This window comes from Neoarius graeffei, chromosome 4 (genome assembly GCF_027579695.1).
Source record: "Neoarius graeffei isolate fNeoGra1 chromosome 4, fNeoGra1.pri, whole genome shotgun sequence".
Taxonomy (NCBI): domain Eukaryota; kingdom Metazoa; phylum Chordata; class Actinopteri; order Siluriformes; family Ariidae; genus Neoarius; species Neoarius graeffei.
Genome location: NC_083572.1, coordinates 67,924,164 through 67,940,948, shown reverse-complemented (window position 1 = coordinate 67,940,948; position 16,785 = coordinate 67,924,164).

The following is a 16,785-nucleotide window of genomic DNA, read 5'->3' as shown; positions in this document are numbered from 1 at the left end:
GCCTATGTGTCAGCCCTGTGATGACCTGGCGACTTGTCCAGGGTGTACCCCGCCTTTCGCCCGTAGTCAGCTGGGATAGGCTCCAGCTTGCCTGCGACCCTGTAGAAGGATAAAGCAGCTAGAGATAATGAGATGAGACCACTCAACAACTTTATATAATTATTCAAGATAGCATGATACCACTTTTTTTTTAATCACCAATACCAGTGTTCTCCCCAGAATTAAAATAAAGGCTGCTACAACAAGTGGAGGTCTGTGATGCTGTGGTTTGCAGCACGGGGTTCACATGAGCAATAAAGAAAGTCATCATCTGACAACAATGTATTACATAATAATGCTGTTTTATTACCTGAACCACTGTCGGAACACCACTAACCAAAATTTTAAATGAGTTCTGTTGCAGTTAGAAGAAGATAATAATACCCCCTGCAGACTGCATTTACTGCACAAATGCCCTTTATACTTTAGGCCTACTTATTAGTTCATACTTTGGATAAAACTGTTACTGTCCGTTACACACTTATCAACCTGTGTGACTCAGTTGTGCCTTTCGAATAGAGAATAAATGAAGAGGGAACTGAACATTAATCATTTATTTAAATTACTGTATTATTACAAGAGTGATTATCGTTACTATAGCTACAACTGGAACGTACTGATTCTGTTAGCATTTGTAATTACTGTACCATTCACTATTAGATAAAATTAAAATAAAATCTTACAATATTGTTTGAAAGTCTAGAGCAAGATATTTTGTTATTTTACAAAAAATAACACTTCAGATATTGTTTTAACAATAATAAGGATCAATGTATAAATGATAGAGTGCAAACAGCTGTGCAACTAGATGGCCCTAGGGTTGTTGAGACATGGAGGGCTGGGAATACCATCGAGCCCACAGTTCAGGCCAGAGTCCTTTGAGAGTAAGTGCTTTGGCTTTTGCAACATTATTTTTCCCAAAAGCTGATGCTGGGAAAAAGTCTTTACACAAAGAAGGTTTTCTTGCTTTTGTAGTTTTTTTTTAACTGTTCTTCCGTGTCAGGAGTCTTCGGGGAAAAAGAAGGTATTCCAACATGTAGCTAACGCTAACACTAGGCTATAAATCTGCACCGTCACTCCAGTCATTTTGAGGAATTTTGTATGGATGATCATAACCACTAATAAACTTTAATTTCCTCGTATATCTATCCCTCGTTTCTTTCTGACGAAGATTATCCAAGTAATCCGGTAGTAGAGCTGTAGTTTTCTTCGGACAACAGACACCAGAAATCTTCACTTGGCTTCAGTATGTGAACAGTATGTAAACAAAGTTCGCTTGTCTCCCAGGCACAGGGTAGCGATGGCTGCTAACGTGAATGTGACATCAGTGCAAGGGTGCTCGCCTGTGCACTGAAGCGTCAGATATTGTTTTAACAATAATAAGGATCAATGTATAAATGATAGAGTGCAAATAGCTGTGCAACTAGATGGCCCTAGGGTTGTTGAGACATGGAGGGCTGGGAATACCATCGAGCCCACAGTTCAGGCCAGAGTCCTTTGAGAGTAAGTGCTTTGGCTTTTGCAACATTATTTTTCCCAAAAGCTGATGCTGGGAAAAAGTCTTTACACAAAGAAGGTTTTCTTGCTTTTGTAGTTTTTTTTTAACTGTTCTTCCGTGTCAGGAGTCTTCGGGGAAAAAGAAGGTATTCCAACATGTAGCTAACGCTAACACTAGGCTATAAATCTGCACCGTCACTCCAGTCATTTTGAGGAATTTTGTATGGATGATCATAACCACTAATAAACTTTAATTTCCTCGTATATCTATCCCTCGTTTCTTTCTGACGAAGATTATCCAAGTAATCCGGTAGTAGAGCTGTAGTTTTCTTCAGACAACAGACACCAGAAATCTTCACTTGGCTTCAGTATGTGAACAGTATGTAAACAAAGTTCGCTTGTCTCCCAGGCACAGGGTAGCGATGGCTGCTAACGTGAATGTGACATCAGTGCAAGGGTGCTCGCCTGTGCACTGAAGCGTCATGGTACCAGTGCAGCAGCAAAGTGATTGAGGATGTTTGTCGTGATTGGGGATTTACCAGGGGTATTGCCAGTCTGTCTGAGTGCATCCTGGCAGCAAACTGGCCCCAAAACACTGATTTTTCTTCAAAATATGCCCGAAACATCGCAAGGTAGAAATCTGACGTGATTTTTCAGCGAGTGTCAGAGTAAAAAAATAGCATGTAGGCAAATTTAAAATGTATCGGCATGAAATTAAAGTGTGTCAGCCCTGACATGCAAAAGCACCCTGGGGACACTGTAATACGGAAACCTTGATATCAGCCAATATGGATACACATGCAATATGTTTTGTTTATTACAAGGCTTTATTGAATACTCAGTTCTTATTGGTCAATTATGGCATTTTATGGTCTGTTATTTCTGTAAAACAGATTGTTGCTATGGACTACATCACTGGCAGAAGCTAAAAAATAATTTATAGATCAATAAAATAATTCTTAAATCAATATTTCTGATAGCAGTATGGTGGTGTAGTGGTTAGCGCTGTCACCTCACAGCAAGAAGGTTCTGGGTTTGAGCCCAGTGGTCGACAGGGACCTTTCTGTGTGGAGTTTGCATGTTCTCCCCGTGTCCGCGTGGGTTTCCTCCGGGTGCTCTGGTTTCCCCCACAGTCCAAAGACATGCAGGTTAGGTTAACTGGTGACTCTAAATTGACCGTAGGTGTAAATGTGAGTGTGAATGGTCGTTTGTCTTTATGTGTCAGCCCTGCGATGATCTGGCGACTTGTCCAGGGTGTACCCCACCTCTCTCCCATAGTCAACTGGGATAGGCTCCAGCTTGCCCGCGACCCTACACAGGATAAGCGGTTATGGATGGATGGATGGATGGATGGATGGATGGATGGATATTTCGGATTCTGCATTATCCTTTTGGGGTTTATTTTGCAATAATGACTGGCTCACTGTACATTATTCTGCTTTTTACATTGCTAAGCTTTAAAATTATTTTTAAACTGAAGCACTTAAAAAAGTGTACAGGGAACCCCCCCAGAAAAAACACATGACTTCTACAAACTGCAACTCATCTCATCATCTTTAGCCGCTTTATCCTGTTCTACATGGTCGCAGGCAAGCTGGAGCCTATCCCAGCTGACTATGGGCGAAAGGCGGGGTACACCCTGGACAAGTCGCCAGGTCATCACAGGGCTGACACATAGACACAGACAACCATTCACGGTCAATTTAGAGTCACCAGTTAACCTAACCTGCATGTCTTTGGACTGTGGGGGAAACCGGAGCAGCCGGAGGAAACCCATGCGGACACGGGGAGAACATGCAAACTCCACACAGAAAGGCCCTCGCCGGCCACGGGGCTCAAACCCGGACCTTCTTGCTGTGAGGCAACAGCGCTAACCACTACACCACCATGCTGCCCCACAAACTGCAACTTTCACAAAAAAATCATTTACATTACAAAATATAGTGAAGCATAAATATGATAAAAAAACAATCCCAACAAAAATACACTCGTCTCTGTATATGTAAACATTTACAGTTCCAAAAAAAATTCTTTTCCAAACTCAATTCCAATCTTTTCCACTTGTTACAGGATCAGATCAAATTCATTCTTTTTTTTTCCTCTGATATGCACCATTTTCTGCTGGTATAGATGACTTGCAACCATGTGATCAAAATGTTCTACGTCATGAGCGTCCGCCATGATGGTGGATATACAAAGCAACTAGGATGGCAGCCGCTGAAAGCGTATCTGTAAACAATGCTGAATTTTCTCAGTATTACCACGATTTGAACGATCGAGCGAAGATAGATATGTGTGGTTTTGACCCATATTATTTAAAAAAGTCAGGCTTTTCTGAAGATAAGATGCTTCTACCAACCATCGAGTACAAATACAGGTAATTTCGTCCCATGACCATTTCGTCCAAAGGATTTTTCATACGCACCATCATTTATTTTATATTTCAGGTATTTGTTTGTTTGAAAAAAGGAGGAATTCTCAATGGAATTTAACCGAAACAAAACATTTTTGTAAAGCAAATGAGTACCATAGTATGGATCATGTTAAATATTTAGGCGCTGAGCCCGGACCGAGGCGCGGTCCTACCAACCCGAGCCCATGCTCTTTCCAAGGGGGAGGCTTAGAGGGAGGTGCCTGTCAAATTTGGCTTTGCTGTGAGCTCCATTGGCCGAGTTATTAATTTTTAAAGCCAGCTGGATCATATTAAATCTTTAGGCGCCGAGCAGCGCTCTCACGGGGCTTTAATTTGCGAACACCAGAATATCTGAAATATAAAATAATTGATAGTGTTTATGTAAAAGGCTTTGGACGGAATGGTCATTGGAAGTCTCCTGATCCCCTCGTCTCCTTGCCGTACTAAGCCTCAGAGTTTCCCCTTTCTGAATCACAGACGGAATTCTAAAAAATCGGAACGTGCCACAGTCACAAGTACTGTTGTGACCACAACCATATACAGCACAAAGATATGGCATAACTAAAAGGACACTTAAAGCAGTGGAAGAACAAAGAGAGTTGCGCATGCATGACTATGTTTTGTATGGAAGGTCGCTTGACCCTGCATTTGTATCTCCACCAACATGGCCGACATCTGGGTTTCTATTTTGCTTTGACGTCACTTGCAAGTCAAAGATTGGCCTGGTACCAGTCCTGGGTATCAGACTGGTGCCATCTCTAATGATTACAAAGCTAATGGCCCTTTTCCACTACCCTTTTTCAGCTCACTTCAGCTCGCTTCAGCTCACTTCAGCCCGACACGGCTCGCGTTTCGACTACCAAAAACCAGCACGACTCAGCTCGTTTCAGCCCTGCTTAGCCCCTAAAACTCGCACCGTTTTGGAGTGGGGCTGAAGCGAGCCAAGCCGTGCCGACTGAGGTTGGGGGCGTGAGCAGACACTCCCCTGTGCACTGATTGGTGAGGAGGCGTGTCCTCACATGCCCACACACGCCCCGCGAGCACGCTGGGATCTGTAAACACCGCAAACCCGGAAGGAGAATAATTATGAATTACGAGAATTTCTGAAGCCTTATGCGCCTCGCCTCATCTATACGCTCTTGCCAGTATCTGTTGGCGTTGTCGGTGACAACAAGCCACAGCACCAAGACCAGCAACACTAACGACTCCATGTCCTCCATGTTTATTGTTTACTATCCGGGTCGTGAGACTACCGCTTAAAAGCTCACTGAATCAGTGACATACAGAGCATCGTGGACGAGTTCGCGGAGCGCAAGGCTCGTCGTATGCCCTTCAAATAATGCGCGCAGTAGGCTATTGATGTTTTATTATGAGCCATGTACAGTATGTCGCCTAATGTTTTTTTGTTTGAGTTACATGTTCGTTTGAAGGACTTAATGTACAAAATAACATAGTTGCACCCCGTAGTGTTGAAATTGGTAAACACAGTGCATTCAGTGAGGTTTGCACCGCCCTCCTTTTATTTCTGACTCTTCCTGTCACCGTTGCAACCTCTGAGCGCTCATTCGTATGCCCTTCAAATAATGTGCGCAGTATAGGCTATTGATGTTTTATTATGAGCCATGTACAGTATCCTAATGTTTTTTGTTTCTGAGTTACATGTTCGTTTGAAGGACTTGATGTACTAAATAACATAGTTGCACCCGGTAGTGTTGAAATTGGTAAACACCGCAGTTGCGGACATTTTGTAGCCTAAAATGATGTTATGATAAGCTTTAATAAAGGGCCTGGTCATTTGCCCCGCCCCTGGCCCGGCTCTGACTTGTTCCGCCACTGTCACTGATGGCACTGTTTGCGCTGCTTAACGACATCACGTGACGTCCACCCACTTTCGCTAACTCCACCCAATGTGTCCACCCACTTCCAGCCAGCACGGTTCAGCGCGGTTGTAGTCGAAATGCAACTCCAACAGCCCCGCTCAGCTCGACTCAGCTCGACTCGGCACGGCACGGCTCAGCCGCGTTTGTAGTGGAAAAGCGGCATAAATGTCCACGTGCAGACAAAATAGATCTTACAAATGTCCATTTCAACACATGCACTCATTCTCTGCCAGAATACATTCAGAGAACAGAAAAATGTCAACAAAGCCAATGAGGCCAAGCTTTGACATTGAAGCAGTCGGTACTCTTACGTGAATATGCTGTTGAAACGATGTGCAGCAGATTACCACAACACACACTGAAGAACCCATCAACACAGGTAAGAGGTCCGATGTCCTTTCTCCTCCTGCTTTCAGATTACTGAACACCTGACAAGCCACTAGGTGTTTACACAGAGACATATCATTATCCTCAAAACACAGACTCACACACACACACACACACACACCAGGCTGCACCAAGATGAAGAACAGAGCAGACAAATATGTGTCTCATTAACAAGATCATAGCCTTTGGTAAAAACATTAAAATATTTTTGACTGTTGATATGCACCAGCGAGTATTATGTAAGAAAACTATTACAATACAATGGAAAAAAAAAAGAAATGACAAATAAATTTATAGCCAGTGATTGAGAGATGGTAGGATGTAAACAAACTTTAAACAAGCATTAAGTCAGTTCATATTGGTGGAGTATTCTCTGTACAACTAACTGCAATTTTAGCTGATGCAGAAATGGATCTGTGGCTTTGTGGATCTTTTATACACATTAATAATACAACACTAAGCTTTTATGGAATTTAAAATAGGAAATAGATGGTGTGCAAAAGCACAGAAACAGAGAAAGTGAGGAATATAGACAGAGATAGGGAGAGTCTCGGACATGGAGCCATTTGGCTGAAATGATGAAGTTCTTATGTCGAGAAAGAGGCAATTAGAAGACAATTAATCTAATTCATCTCCTGGCAACAGAGTGAGCGGGGTAGCAAGGAAGAAAGAACGATGAAACGAGAGTTTAACGGTAATAGATGTCTCTGTCAAGAGGTTAACTTCCATTCATATTGGAAGCACACAAACAAGCAACCCTGTCGTTGAGATTCCACTCCTCTCGCAAATATGCTTTTCACCTCATCATCTTCGACATAACCCTTTCTCTTTCCTCCACTGCATATACCATTTCATTTGGTGCTTACCCCTTCTGACTTTCCTTCCACAACTGAGCTACTGTTGCGCGCTCTCTCTCTCTCTTTCTCTCGCCCTTACACTCTCTAGAACTTTACACCATCTCACATTATCGCTCTTTGGAGGTACAGAAGGGTTCGCTGCTTTCCTCTCACAACACCCTTGTTACACAAGTAAAGTTGGAAGGAAGGCATATATTTCTCTTTGCGGTATGCAGCAAAACAACAGGGAACAAGCAAGTTGTGGAATACTGATGCTGTGTGAACCTGGTGATCCATCTATGATAAGATATGCAACAGAAATACAGAGGCACATACAGTATCATGTGCATATTTTATACAGAATGCATCACATGCCTGTGTGAGAGCATTCAGTAGTTAAAAACGCTCTTATCAATTCAAGCATGTCTGTCCAGTCCTCTACACCCAGGATATTTTCCTCACTCTTGTTAACTTTTCACTCGACTCATGCTTGTACAGTATGTTTTCCTGGTGAATCTAGAGGGCCAGGAAACTAAGGAGATTCTGGGAAGAATGCAGGGTTGAGACACTATGCATCTGTGGTCTCTGTAGTCACGTGTTAAAGCCCCTGGCTATGCAAATGTCATTTACAGTGTCAGATGTCCTGTATATAATCATGTGTGCTTCTTTGGATAGTATATGGGGAGGATGTCACAGATGGTGATGTTAGTTTTCTTTTTCACCCTGAATCAAACTTCTGGTTTCATAATCAGGCTCATACACTGACTGCATCCTTGCTTCCGAGTCCCATTGTAAAGGGAACCTCTATCATTTCACCTCTACATTAAGGCTTATTAACCACATACTATATTGAAAGTTGGGCTGGGTGATTTGATGATATAATACTGATAGAGTGATAAATTATGTCGCAATACACTTTTCTGAGATATTGGATATTTGTGGGGGTTTTTTGGTGAAATTTAGTTTAGTTTAATAGAGTTCGTCATAAATCTATACAAAGCTGATTGACAGGCGAAAATTACAGGACGGAGAGTCCCAATTGACAATTTTCCCTTACGCAACTACAAAAACGTAAAAATATTGCTGCTGATAAACTATGAAAATATATAAACAAATTATGTATACAATGCTTAAACAATTAAGTTTTTTAAATGTTTTTTAAATAACTTTTTTTTGGAAATAAAATTTTTACAGTATTTTTTTTACATTTTTAATAGTAAAATGTTACAATTTTTTTGTTTTTGATTTCTACTAAATATTTTAATTCCTTTTTATATATAAAATATAAATTTGAAGTAAAATATTTTTTAAAATACTGTTTTAATTGACATTAAATGAAGTGAAAATTCTTTAAGTGCAGCACTACTGTACAGTATTTATGCTCCTACTACTAGCTAGAATTCTTCACAAACCTATATATCATGATACATATCGTGCATTATAGAAATGCCTTGAAGAATCGTGATATGATATTTTTGGCATATCGCTCATGCCATTTGACATGGAAACCAATGCAAAATTAAATGTAATAATCTATTCTTGTGGGCGGCACGGTGGTGTAGTGGCTTGCACTGTTGCCTCACAGCAAGAAGATCCTGGGTTTGAGCCGACGAGGGCCTTTCTGTGTGGAGTTTGCATGTTCTCCCCGTGTCTGCGTGGGTTTCCTCCAGGTGCTCTGGTTTCCCCCACAGTCCAAAGACATGCAGGTTAGGCTAATTGGTGGCTCTAAATTGACCGTAGGTATGAATGGTTGTTTGTCTCTGTGTCAGCCCTGTGATGACCTGGCGACTTGTCCAGGGTGTACCCATAGTCAGCTGGGATAGGATCCAACTTGCCTGTGACCCTGTAGAACAGGATAATGGATGGATGGATGGATGGATCTATTCTTGTGCTATAAGCAGGAGAACTGGGAGTATGTGTCCCAGGACTTAGGAATTTAAAGCAAATAATAACTGTGGGGAAATTTTTTTTTAAATTTATTTCGAACATGTATAAAAATGTATGTAACTATTTGTACATACAAAAGAAAGAAAATGAAAAAAAGTGACAAAAAAAGAATAAATAAAATAACAAAGAGCTAAGACATTACATTCTTTTTTTTGTCACTTTTTTCATTTTCTTTCTTTTGTATGTACAAATAGTTACATACATTTTTATACATGTTCGAAATAAATAAATAAATAAACAACAACAACAACAAAAATGATCAACTCTAAAATCTTTATTTGCTGACTGAAAATCAATGAAGTTATTAAAGATTATTTTCCCTGGTTTAAATATAATAATAATAATAATAATAATAATAATAATAATAATAATAATAATAACTTCTCGTTAGTTGAGCACCACTCTAAGCTTTCTCAGCTTCCAGAATGCTTGATTGGTGTATGTGATGATCTGGATGAATACATCACTGCGCACAAATCATGCAGATACAATAAGCTACTGACTGAATAGACCCCAAATAGACACTCGTGTTAATATGAGTTGTGATTAAAAAAAAAAAAAATTAAAGACAGCTCTTTTTCCAGGGTTAAAAACATTTACTATGGATTTGCTCACAACTGTGAGCAGGCACAAAAACCAGACAATCATAATCATGGGCTTGTACACAAATACCATACACATCTATTATGCAGGTGTAAGAGGTAAATGCATGTCCGGTGTAACCCGCAGTGTTCTGCCGTGGTGGTGACACAGAGATATATAACTGTCCATAACTTACCTCTGGAGCCCAGGAGCGGAGGCTCTCCGCTACATCCCCGGACAGGTGGCTCTCTGGACGTGTCGCGAACCTAAACCGTTAGATTTAACAAATCATCAAAAATGCATCCTAGTGTGCCCCATGTGAAGTTTAATATCTCATCATATTATAATAATCCGGTGTGACAGCATGGCATTGTGCGTGCAAACGATCTAAATGTGCGCTGTATGGCGAGGCGGCAGGAGGCTGCAGGTCCGCGCAGGAGTGCGCGTCACTCTCACTCTCACACACATGCACACTGCGGCCGGAGTAGCGGCGCGCGCGCACCGGCTCTGACTGTGTGTGCGCGCCGACCAATAGCGAGACGGCTGCAGGCACGAGGAGGAGGGCGGGGCCGCCGGAGAGACACGGGCTGCCTTCACGTGCTGTCCTAATTGTCGTAAAATGTCGATTACGAGCCTATTAAGCCGGGTTTACACTGTGCGACTTCAGCCTCTTTTAAAATTATTACATGGCCATTACTATAACTATGAGATGATTACGGTGGCCTTGAAGGACAAATCACAACCACAAATGGGAAAACACAACAACAACAAACAAAACACAACGACATTAAAGGAGATACGCAGAACCATCTAGCACCCTGAAGGGTTCTTTGGGTTGTGTGTCTAGGTCATAGACAACCCAAAGAACCCTTCAGGGTGCTAGATGGAACTTTTTTTTCTATAGACCAGAGGTCACCAAACTTTTTTCCCTGGGGGCCACATTGTCGTTCCTGACTGTGATGGGGGGCCGGGGTCGGGTCAGCTATATCACATAGAATTGTATGACCCAGACAAATATGACCACCAGCAGGCCTCATTGTGTAGTAGAGATTACTAGCCTGGCACGGCCATCCCTATATCCCCACTATTATCTCATCTCATCTCATTATCTCTAGCCACTTTATCCTTCTACAGGGTCGCAGGCAAGCTGGAGCCTATCCCAGCTGACTACAGGCGAAAGGCGGGATACACCCTGGACAAGTCGCCAGGTCATCACAGGGCTGACACATAGACACAGACAACCATTCACACTCACATTCACACCTACGGTCAATTTAGGCCCAATCCCAATTCTAATTTCTACCCCTACCCCTCCCCCTTCCCCTCCGCCTTCCCCTTGGCCCTTCCCCTTGAAACTGAGCTACAAGGGATAGGGCTTGAAATTCAACCCTTACGTATTGGGATAGCCCTTCAACGATCGCATACGTCATCGCGTACCTCCGTCAGCGTTTACGTTAGCAAAACGCAACCAAATGCGTCATTGGCTGCGACCAGCCGCTACAGTCAGAGCCAGAAATCTCTGCTGGCAGGGTGTGATTTGTTAACTAACACCACTGAATGGGATATCTTTGGCGCTTCGTGCACCACATCCGACAGAATGAGGTGTCAGAACACTCATGTAAACAATAAAAGCGAGAATAACAGAACAAAACGTACGCAGTCAAGCAACCGAAAACAATACTCACTCCCAAAGCTTTTTAGCAGCAGCTTGGATTTCAGAAATCGCTGCTCATTCTCAGCTCGAAAGCGAATCAAGCGGCGTGTTTCCTCTGGATAACAACTTAAAACACGTAAATAATGGAGAAAATACATTTATGACAATCTTTCGCCGCGGGAACCGCCATCTTTCTGAAATCCGCATGAAATCTCGCTGAAATCCGCATGGCATTGTGGGAAATCACTCAAACCCCTTCGTTCGGAGTCAGCTCCAGGAAAATCTCCGTTTGGAGGGGTACAGAAGCCCTACCCCTTCCCCTACCCCTCCGCGTTAACTGGGATTGGGATACCCCTACCCCTTCACGTGAACGCGCAAAATGGAGGGGAAGGGCCAAGGGGTTGGTCCAAGGGGTGAAATGGGATTCGGCCTTAGAGTCACCAGTTAACCTAACCTGCATGTCTTTGGACTGTGGGGGAAACCGGAGCACCCGGAGGAAACCCACGCGGACACGGGGCCCCACTATTATATCCCCACTATTATATCCACACTACTATATCCCCACTACTATATCCACACTACTATATCAACACTTGATTCCTGGCACATATTTGTTTATCTTTACTAATGGTTTGCAAAAGTAGTAATCGAGTCTTCACACTTTGTTTTAATTTGAAATACCACAGATATTCCATTTATTTGTTTTCTAATAAAAATAATATCAAAGCTGTCAAGGTAAGAAACATCTGCCTATTTGAGGTGATTGACACTGGCAAAGGTGAGTGGAAAATTATAAACTGCAGGTAGGCCTGTTGATATTATTAATAATATAAATAATAATTGTATGCAGCACTTAATAAAGGTCAAATAAATAGGCCTATAAAATAAATACATTTTAAAAAACAGTGAAATTATAATAATATGAGCAATAGATCAATAGATCACAGCAGTTGTGCTGTGACCTGCACGTCATTGCTCTCATCCATGGCCAAAGCAAAAAACTCGAATTCTGACGCTTTCTCATTCAGCTGGTCATACATGTTGTCCCCCAAATCTTCGGTTCGCCTGGTCATAGTAGGTGCGGAGAGACTCGCTGCGTTGAGCGCATCCTTCTTGTCGGGACACGCCTCCTCGGCCACAGCAAGCATGCATACTTTAACAAAGTCCCCATCAGTAAACGGCTTTCCATGGGTAGCTAGTAGGTGAGCTACCTTATAGCCAGCTCGGACAGCAGCCTGGTTGATCTGGGTTTGGCGAAGGAATACATTCTGTTGTGCAGCCAGTCCGCATTTCATCCTCCGAATCCTGTCTTCTCTTGTTTGCCCTCGCAAACTAACATACTCTTTGTGGCAGGTTTCGTAGTGACGACACAGATTATATTCTTTGAAAACCGGCACACTTTCTTTACATACAAGATAAACTGCACGGTCCTTACACTGAACGAAAAAATAATCGGTGGTCCACTGTTCTTTAAAAACTCTGCACTCTCTGTCAGCTTTTCGCTTACCGCTCGCCATTTTGCTGTCCTGAACACTGACAGTTCTCTGCATGTGCGCTGCCTGTCACTGCTTGAATGCGAGCATATGATGAAAATTCGGAAAATATGAATAGTTCATTTTATAACTAAATATCAATTTTAGGGGGCGGCACGGTGGTGTAGTGGTTAGCGCTGTCGCCTCACAGCAAGAAGGTCCTGGGTTTGAGCCCCAGGGCCGGCGAGGGCCTTTCTGTGCGGAGTTTGCATGTTCTCCCCGTGTCCGCGTGGGTTTCCTCCGGGTGCTCCGGTTTCCCCCACAGTCCAAAGACATGCAGGTTAGGTTAACTGGTGACTCTAAATTGACCGTAGGTGTGAATGTGAGTGTGAATGGTTGTCTGTGTCTATGTGTCAGCCCTGTGATGACCTGGCGACTTGTCCAGGGTGTACCCCGCCTTTCGCCCGTAGTCAGCTGGGATAGGCTCCAGCTTGCCTGCGACCCTGTAGAAGGATAAAGCGGCTAGAGATAATGAGATGAGATGAATATCAATTTTAATTGATAAAATCAACAAAATACAAGATGCAGACATGTTATTATTTGCCAAAAAGCAATTTAAAAAAATAGGCCATGAACACTTTTGGGGATTGCCTCATAGGGCCGGTTCAAGTGATGGGGGGCAGAGGGGCTGGGGGGCCGGTCAAAGGGGGGTGGCGGGCCGGATCTGGCCCGCGGGCCGTAGTTTGGTGACCCCTGCTATAGACCCTTTAAAGGTTCTCCTAGACTCTAGGAGAACCTTTAAAAGGTCTATGTAGAACCCTACAACAGAGGGTCTCACTTTCACTTAAGCTTCCAAGTAGAAGTCCTTTAAGAAGATAAACACCCTTAACCTTCCAACAACTCCTTAAAGGAGATACGCAGAACCTTTATTTTTTTAAATACATAATTTAGTACATAATTCATTTCCTCATCAGAACCAAAGCCAGATTAGGCTGTAATACTGTACACTCCGAGAAAAAAAAAGTTCCATCTAGCACCCTGAAGGGTTCTTTGGGTTGTGTGTTTAGGAGAACCTTTAAAGGGTCTATGTAGAACCCTACAACAGAGGGTCTCACTTTCACTTTTCCAAGTAGAAGTCCTTTAAGAAGATAAACACCCTTAACCTTCCAACAACTCCTTAAAGGAGATACACAGAACCTTTATTTTTAAATACATAATTAAGTACATAATTCATTTCCTCATCAGAACCAAAGCCAGATTAGGCTGTAATACTGTACACTCCGAGAAAAAAAGTTCCATCGAGCACCCTGAAGGGTTCTTTGGGTTGTGTGTCTAGGTCCTAGACACACAACCCAAAGAACCCTTCAGGGTGCTAGATGGAACTTTTTTTTCTATAGACCCTTTAAAGGTTCTCCTAGACTCTAGGAGAACCTTTAAAGGCCCTATAGAGACCTACAACAGAGAGTCTCACTTTCACATAAGCTTCCAAGTAGAAGTCCTTTAAGAAGATAAACACCCTTAACCTTTCAATAAATGCTTAAAGCAGATACTCAGAACCTTTATTTTTAAATACATAATTAAGTACATAATTCATTTCCTCATCAGAACCAAAGCCAGATTAGGCTGTAATACTGTACACTCCGAGAAAAAAAAGTTCCATCTAGCACCCTGAAGGGTTCTTTGGGTTGTTTGTTTAGGAGAACCTTTAAAGGGTCTATAGAGCGCTACAACACAGAGTCTCACTTTCACATAAGCTTCCAAATAGAAGTCCTTTAAGAAGATAAATACCCTTAATCTTCCAACAAATCCTTAAAAGAGATAGGCAGAACCTTTTTAAAAAAAAATACATAATTAAGTAAATAATTAATTTCCTCATCAGAACCAAAGCCAGATTAGGCTGTAATACTGTACACTCTGAGAAAAAAAAAGTTCCATCTTGCAGCCTGAAGGTTCTTTGGGTTGTGTGTTTAGGAGAACCTTTAAAGGGTCTATGTAGAACCCTACAACAGAGAGTCTCACTTTCACATAAGCTTCCAAGTAGAAGTCCTTTAAGAAGATAAACACCCTTAATCTTCCAACAACTCCTTAAAGGAGATACTCAGAACCTTTATTTTTAAATACATAATTAAGTACATAATTCATTTCCTCATCAGAACCAAAGCCAGATTAGGCTGTAATACTGTACACTCCGAGAAAAAAAAGTTCCATCTAGCACCCTGAAGGGTTCCTTGGGTTGTGTGTCGAGGTCCTAGACACACAACCCAAAGAACCCTTCAGGGTGCTAGATGGAACTTTTTTTTTCTATAGACCCTTTAAAGGTTCTCCTAGACTCTAGGAGAACCTTTAAAGGGTCTATAGAGCCCTACAACAGAGTCTCACTTTCACATAAGCTTCCAAGTAGAAGCCCTTTAAGAAGATAAACACCCTTAACCTTCCAATAAATCCTTAAAGCAGATACGCAGAACCTTTATCTTTAAATACATTTCTGAGTGGATAGTATCTCCATCCTTGACTCTTGTATGCTGCATAAATGGGAATAAAAATATATACAGTATATATATTTTTGAGAGTTAAAATTGACCGCAAAGTTAGCATTCGAGCTGAGCCAGCCATCCCTGAGTGTGTGAAGTCACAGCAGGAACCGTAGACCAAAATCATATAAATAAAAATTTATGGTGAAGGTAAGAAATACCGTTACCGACTCGCTCAACTAAGACTGATTTGACTTAATTGATTGTGAGTTGAATCTCATTAAAATAGGATGGGTGTTATGCAACATTCATGCATTTTCACTGATAAAACATAAAAGGCTAATTAAATAATCAGATGAACTGAGACAATCACATTCTGAAGCAAATTAAATAATCTTACACCGGTAACTTAAACATAAAATACAAGTTACATGTATTAATCTAAATGCAGGTATACAACGAGTGGTGTTTTTTTTTTTAAATCCAAATGAGAGTCGGAGCCGTCTGTGTTCTCGCTTCTTGAAGGTCAATTGTTTTTGAAACAATCTGACTTTCAGTTGTTCGTTCATTCACTTCTTCCATGTAAGGGAGAGATGGCAGCAATATCCAGTTAAGAAATCAGACGGCTGGTCCACTCATTCACTTTTCTCCATACTGAGTACTCCGCCATTACTGCTGGGTTCAGGCAATTACTAAAACCCAGGACGGAACGGGATGTCACTGGTTTTAGCAACAACTGCAGGGAGGTTACTGCCCAAGCGATATGTCCCATTTCGTTCCATCCCGGGTTTTAGCAACAACCCTCAGCTCACTCCCGGGGAACTGGTGCAACTGAACTCACTTTCCTTTAAAAATAAAATAAAATAAAAACTTTCCTTTTCTTGTAGTTTTCTTTTCCTTTAATTGTTGGTACTGCACCCTCTTATAGCCAGCGCTCCTCAACAGATCAGAGGTCTCATACGAGTCTTCAGTAAAATGTGCAGAGCAGAGGAGAGACCACTTCGTAGGCACCCAATGTGCCCGTGAACTTCTCGCAAAATGCGTCCAAATCTTTGCAGTTTGAACATTCTTGGGCCATGAATGCAATGTAAATCCACCTTCTGTCGTGTTGCTGCACCGGCCAGCAACACATCTACATGGCATAGTGATAAATTAGCTCAAAATGGAAGCTTGAAGTTGCAGTCAGCGCTGTGTTTTAGTATGGCGGAAATGGCAATGAGACTGATAGACTTTCTGCTGTGACGTCATGGATGTCAAGGTCATTCACTCAGACCGCTACCTATATGAATCACTTTAATCATAAAAATTATGATATTAGATTTATTGTTAACGCTTAAAACCATTCCTGTGCCATTCTTGAGGTCTCAAGGCATTTATAAACGAAAGTGAGGCCATGGTTCTGTGTATATGCTTTGAGTTCTACCGGAAATAGTAGAAACGTGCTATCGACAAGGATCGTGGCTGGTTGGACGAACACACTGTCCGACGCGCCATTTGGTCCCAAACATCACAATCTTCTTCTTCGGGCGTCCATTGTTTCGATGATGACTAGTTGCTAGGTGATGCAGGAACGCATGTAGGCCATGAGACCTGCCTTTGATCGGCAC